General features: G+C 32.3%; 1 long non-coding RNA gene across 1 annotated transcript; it reads right to left on the bottom strand.

Annotated features, from left to right (window-relative positions):
• Nucleotides 1-2,275: 2,275 nt before the first annotated feature.
• Nucleotides 2,276-5,665, bottom strand: LOC141598205 (uncharacterized). The gene is made up of 2 exons (XR_012523323.1): nt 5,305-5,665; nt 2,276-3,067 (listed from the first exon to the last, which is right to left on the bottom strand). It is a non-coding gene; the product is annotated as an uncharacterized LOC141598205 (long non-coding RNA).
• Between the last annotated feature and the right edge of the window lie 262 nt (nt 5,666-5,927).

Below are 5,927 nucleotides of genomic sequence, written 5' to 3'. Positions count from 1 at the left end.
CTTTATTAATTTCTATTTCCTTCCATTCAATGTCATCTCTAATGACATGAATTTCGCTAAGTATATGTCTAGACTTCATACTAGACCGGAGCTCTTTAACTTGAAAGAAGCTCCCACTGTTATCGCATAACTTGTGAAAAAGTCATTTGTAGAGGGATTCACCCTTAATCCCTACCTTGACCATTTAATCACTATTTACTTAGATTCCTTTTGTAGAATTTGCAATGCGCGAAACTAAAACACTTTTCTTAGTCTCTTACTCCTTAGTCAACAAGTCACCCTAGGATTTCAACAAATCCCTTATAGTTTGGAAACTAAAGTTTGTGCAACCCTTCAACACCTTAACTTAGTTTATCATCCAAACATATGTACAAGTTATCAATTGCACTTTAAGGCTTTCACAAGCCCGTCTTATGAATTAACTTATTATTGACTCATCATGCACCTAGCATATGGTACATCACAAAGACGTGCGTCTCATTGGCATACATAATCGTTCTAATGGCGGAAACATTAGCAATCGATTTCATGTAATCAACAACTTAATGGGTTCAGTGAACGACTATGATTCCATCATAGTAATTCCACTTTCATCATCATGAATAAGCCATTCAAATTTGTTGTTGTTCAACAGATGCGAAATATCTTATCCTCATAAGACTCTCAACTCTATGCCAATATTCTCTCACATAGATTCAAAATCTAGAATACTTTGCATCCCTTTCCAAGTCTTCCAATCACTCTTGCCAGAAGAGAGAATTGGTACATTATTCTCAATAAGTAATATGTTATCAGCATACAAGACATAGAGAAACAATTCTAGCTCCCACTTAGCTTCATGTATATCATGATTCTCCAATCATGTGAATGAAACAATTCATTATAATCACATGAACGAAAAGTATAATCCTTTAATGCTAGCTTAAGACCATCTTGTGATCACTTAAGATAGCTACGCATAATATGTTAGGATTCTTAGATTTTCATCTAAGGTTTCGTGTTTCGAACACTTCCTTCTTTCAAACACTTCCTTTTCTAAATTCCCATTTTAGAAAAGCGAATTTTTATTTGCCATCCTTCATGTAAAATGAAAAGTAGCAATTCCTAACACAATTTATCTTGATCAACATCTTCATGTAAATCTTATGCATTAATGTACTGTAGAGAACTATTTACTTTTGAGGAGACCCTCGCCTTAAAGTAAATCCACTCTTGAGTAACAATTTTCGGATTGTAATGCTTTGGCTCGTATGTAACAAGGTCATGATACTATTACTTTCACAAAGTAATATTTTTTAAACAATAATACATGTGCGATAGACTCCCACTGAACTATGGTCTCATACTATCTTCATAGATAATAGTTCAATACCAACTCCCACTCTATTAATTCAATTACTTTCACAAAGTAACATTTCAACTATAAGAGGTGTTTGTGACGATACAATCTTCTCCCACTCTATCTCTCAGAAATACATCTATCTTCTTGAGAGATAGTTTTGTGAGACACAAACATATATATTTTAACGGAGTTTAGCTTTCAAAAGGCCATCCTAACATGGCAGCTTGATATTATACGTGTCTTACCCATGTCATCTGTTTCATAGACTCTCTATTCTAGGTATCTCATGGTTGACCATCCAATTAGAATTACTAGTCCGTTTTGGATTGCAAATTCCCAAAATTGAGTTCATCAACTCAAACCGACTCATATTAGTTTGATCTTATGGGTAGTGACGCTAGGTCATAATCCATCTTTAATAAATCAAATTTATTACTTAGATCTTTGCCACTACGATTGGGTCGTAATGCTTAGAACTTTATTCAATTGGTTCTCTACGTCATTTAAGAAACTTCTCAAATCTCTCAAATGTTTCACCTTTTATTTGATAAAGTAAATATACCCTTATCTACTTGAATCATTGGTAAAAGTGACGAAGTAGTCATAAATTCCCCTTGCGGTGATGCTCATTAGAACACATACATCGGCATGTATTAGTCTCAACAAATCACTTGCTTGTGTCCCTTTACCTCTAAAGGAAGTACAAATTATATTGCAAAGGAGACAAGATTCGCATATTCCATATGATTGAAAATCAAATGGTCTAATAATTCTAGTCGACACTAGCATTTCAATGCGTTTCTCATTTACGTAACCTAATTGAAAAATCATATGTACAAATCATTTGGATTACTTGTTATGAGTCTTTTGGTGCGTATTATGTAGATATCTTTACATGAGTTGGAACTGTCTAAAACTTGTGTATCATAAAGATAAGTAACATGGCTCACATCCATGTCTATTTTCAATAAAATACAACAATTGTCTTTGAGGACAAAATATAGATCCTTTCATGTCTCACATTGAAATGATGTTTTAGACTAAGTGGGAACATAATAACAATTATGTAAATCATAACTCAAAGCTATTAGCAAAAACAAGTATATAAATTTCTCTTGAAGTGGCGGCTACCCGAGCTCCCTTTCATTATCGGAGATTCATATCACTCTTGTTTAGCTTTTCCACATTTCCAAGTCCCACTTGGAGTAACAAGCCCAACTTTGATATCTTCTAAATACTTGGGGCAATCTCGCTTCCAATGGCCCATGACATTACAATAATGACATTCCTCATAGGATTTGGCACCCTTCTTGGTCTTGGTCTTGGTAGTCCCACTATCCATTTCCAATTTATAATCAGGTTTGGGTTTCTCGCCCATTTTTGCCTTCCCTTTATTAATACCAAAACTCCTTTCATTTGCAAGGACACTCTTGCTAGAACTCCCACTCAATTTGATATTCCTCATTGCTTCTTCAAACAAGGATTCCTTAGGCTTTGTAAGATTTTCTTCACAAGAATTTCCTTTCAAGGTGGTGGGCAATAATATTGGAGTGGGTGGAGTGGAGGTGGTAAAGAAGCAAAAAAATTCCATCATGACCAATGCCAATGCGTAATTCTCTAATCGTTTCATTGTCATAATCGGAGCATTTGTCATCGTATGATTGGAGCCATGTTTCAACGGTGATTGGTGTAGGAGTATTAGATGAATTCATTGCGTATAATTAACTACAAAAACGAAAATGAAGGAAATAATTATCATCTATCCTTTTAATAATACTCGTAAATTTAAATACAAGCATTTCATTTATATAGTGACCTCCACCCAACTACATAAATGATTCCGAGATCCAAATTCATATCAACACGGGCACGGTGAGCCGATTCATCCCTTATTAATATAACTCGGTGGATTAACCTTTTAATCGATTCTACTTTTAGAACTCTCGGTCGATAAAAATTACTCTAATTCTCATCTTTAGCCCGGAACACATGCGACTACGGTCAACAATACTTCCGTTGAACTCAATCCAAATTTCGATGTAATAACATTTTATTACCCCACTTCGCCAACGTAACAAGGTTTGTATTACGGTGAAGCCGGATTAACTCCCTCATGAAATTGGTACTTCATGGGTTTCTACTATTTGGTAAGGCTTTATCTCAATTATTATATGTGAGAGGTCTTGTCAATTTATTATCTATCACGTTTTAAGTGAACTAAAGCGGTGAACTACGATAATTATAATTGACACGGTCGATGACTCGATATGATATGCATGTGTTGTTATGGCGATTTTGCAATGCATGTAACATATTAAAAGAAATGCAAAGCAATAAATAAAATTCCTAGTATGGCCTTCCTAAAATAGAAAATTAAATAATCTATTACATATTCGGAAACCAACTCCTTTGGTCCCTTGAATCTTCAAATGGCACGCCTCCCAAGACACCGTCTTCGTCGGATCACCTTTCCGAATGGCACCGTCTTGAAGATGCTCCATAATTACAAATAATAATAAAAATACAAAACTATTCCTATTATACATTTGTAAAATGGAAAAACTAATAAAAATAAAAATAAAAGTGATACGAGATCACATTAAATTACAACCGAATCAATATTCCCTTTCATTACGGGTAATATTAATTAAAACTAAGGCCATACTAAGATAAAATTACATAATTCAAAATTATATAAATAAAAGACATTCAACAATTGAAATATGCAGCATTATAATATGTACCTATCATACAAAATTATGTGCCAAATCGCCTTATTTAACTTATGTCGTACATATAACCCGGTTTCATGGAAATGCGTGATAATAACCTTTTAAAATCACTAATTAACACTTAAATCACATCTAAGCTCAATTTAATTATCCTAACACATTTTAGGACTCAAAAATCAGTCATCACTAAATGTTTGACAATAATTCAACTTGATTTAATTTTATGCTCATTTTTTACCTTAAAATCATTATTTATATGAAATAAATCCAAATTAAATCATAAAAGTTTCAAAATTTGAATTTTAAATTTTTGAACATTCTGGAATAATTCCATGACCCTCATAATGTCAAAAAACATGGTTAAAATTTTCGAATTAAGTTTGAGAAAATATAGTTGCATTTTATCGGTTTTATCTCATAAAATACATAAAGTATCCGAAAATTACTCCAATAATTTTTACAACTTTAGATATGATTAGTGGGATATTAATTCAACTTAAAATAATTTTCTCAAGCCATGCAATACGTTTTAGCTAATTTTTGCTAAAATAGTCACTATTTATGCCATTTTTACTCAAAAATCCATAAATCATGCTAAATAATATATTTAAATCTAGAAATTTACATACTCTCTGTAAATCTTGCATGTGACATCATATTAAAAGATCATGGCCTAATTCGAAATTTTACTATTTTTAACCATTTTACCTCTTTTAATCCATTTTTATCTCATAAAAATCATAAATCATGCAAAATTAATCAAATTAACTCGTCCTTTTACACACAACTTGTAAAATATGCATGTGAGGTCATATAAATTTTCCAAGGTCAGAAACGAAATTTAACTATTTTTAGCATTTTAATTCACATTTTAGTCATAAAAATGTAATAAAATGACCAAAAATCCTTAAAATGAGCAATAAATTTCCATGAATCATAAAAATGACCTAAAAACATTTTAGGACCAGAATATATAACATTCAAGGTGATTTCTTGGCTTATACTAATAAATCACAAATTTTTAAGTTTTATATGTTAACCTTTTAACTCGGAAAAACAATAACCGATTATGCATGCAACATCCTTATGATCTGATACCACTTATTAGGTTCATATACCTATTATTAGACTCCTCTAATAGTGAACTAATTAACTTGTTAATTATTTGTTCTTTAGATCTAGTGCATGCATAACAAAATGAAAGATTTATAAGAAAACAATGTCCCTTACATTGTTGATTTCGGTTTTATGGGCACAAGTAAGGTCTCCTACCTTCACTTGTTCTTGAGCTATGATGAGTAATAGGATGATCCTCCAAGACCTCAAGTATAGAAGTCACTCCTCTTGATTGCACCCAAGATTATCCCTTATCCCCACTAAATAATATTTGCTAGATATTTGTTTAGTAGTTTACCTTAAAATTGATTACTAATACTCATATATTACACTAATAATATTAGTAATCTTTATGAACAAATTGAATCAAAACTCATATTTTGATAGAGAGAAAACTATGAACATGTGTGAGGTTTTGCATGTGCATATTAAGAATATGAGAGAAGGAAAAGATGAGCACCAAAAGCTCTTGTATGTCACAAGAGTCACGGCCCCATGCCCTTAAAAGGAGCCATTTGCCTTCTCAAAACTCTTTTTAATATATAATTGTTGATGGTGTCTTTTGAGAGAATAAGATGGAATAAAATAAGAGGAACAAAGTTGATCCTCTTGTCCTCCACCAACCGTCCAACATGCTCTTAAAAGAGCCAATTTTTATCTTCTCAAAACACCTTTCACAACAATATAAAATGTTTAGGTAGTAGTGTAGGTAAGTTGTCATGTTGGAGAATCTTTCC

Source organism: Silene latifolia, chromosome 9 (assembly GCF_048544455.1).
Source record: "Silene latifolia isolate original U9 population chromosome 9, ASM4854445v1, whole genome shotgun sequence".
In the NCBI taxonomy this organism is placed as follows: domain Eukaryota; kingdom Viridiplantae; phylum Streptophyta; class Magnoliopsida; order Caryophyllales; family Caryophyllaceae; genus Silene; species Silene latifolia.
This window is presented reverse-complemented; position numbering and strand designations above follow the sequence as displayed.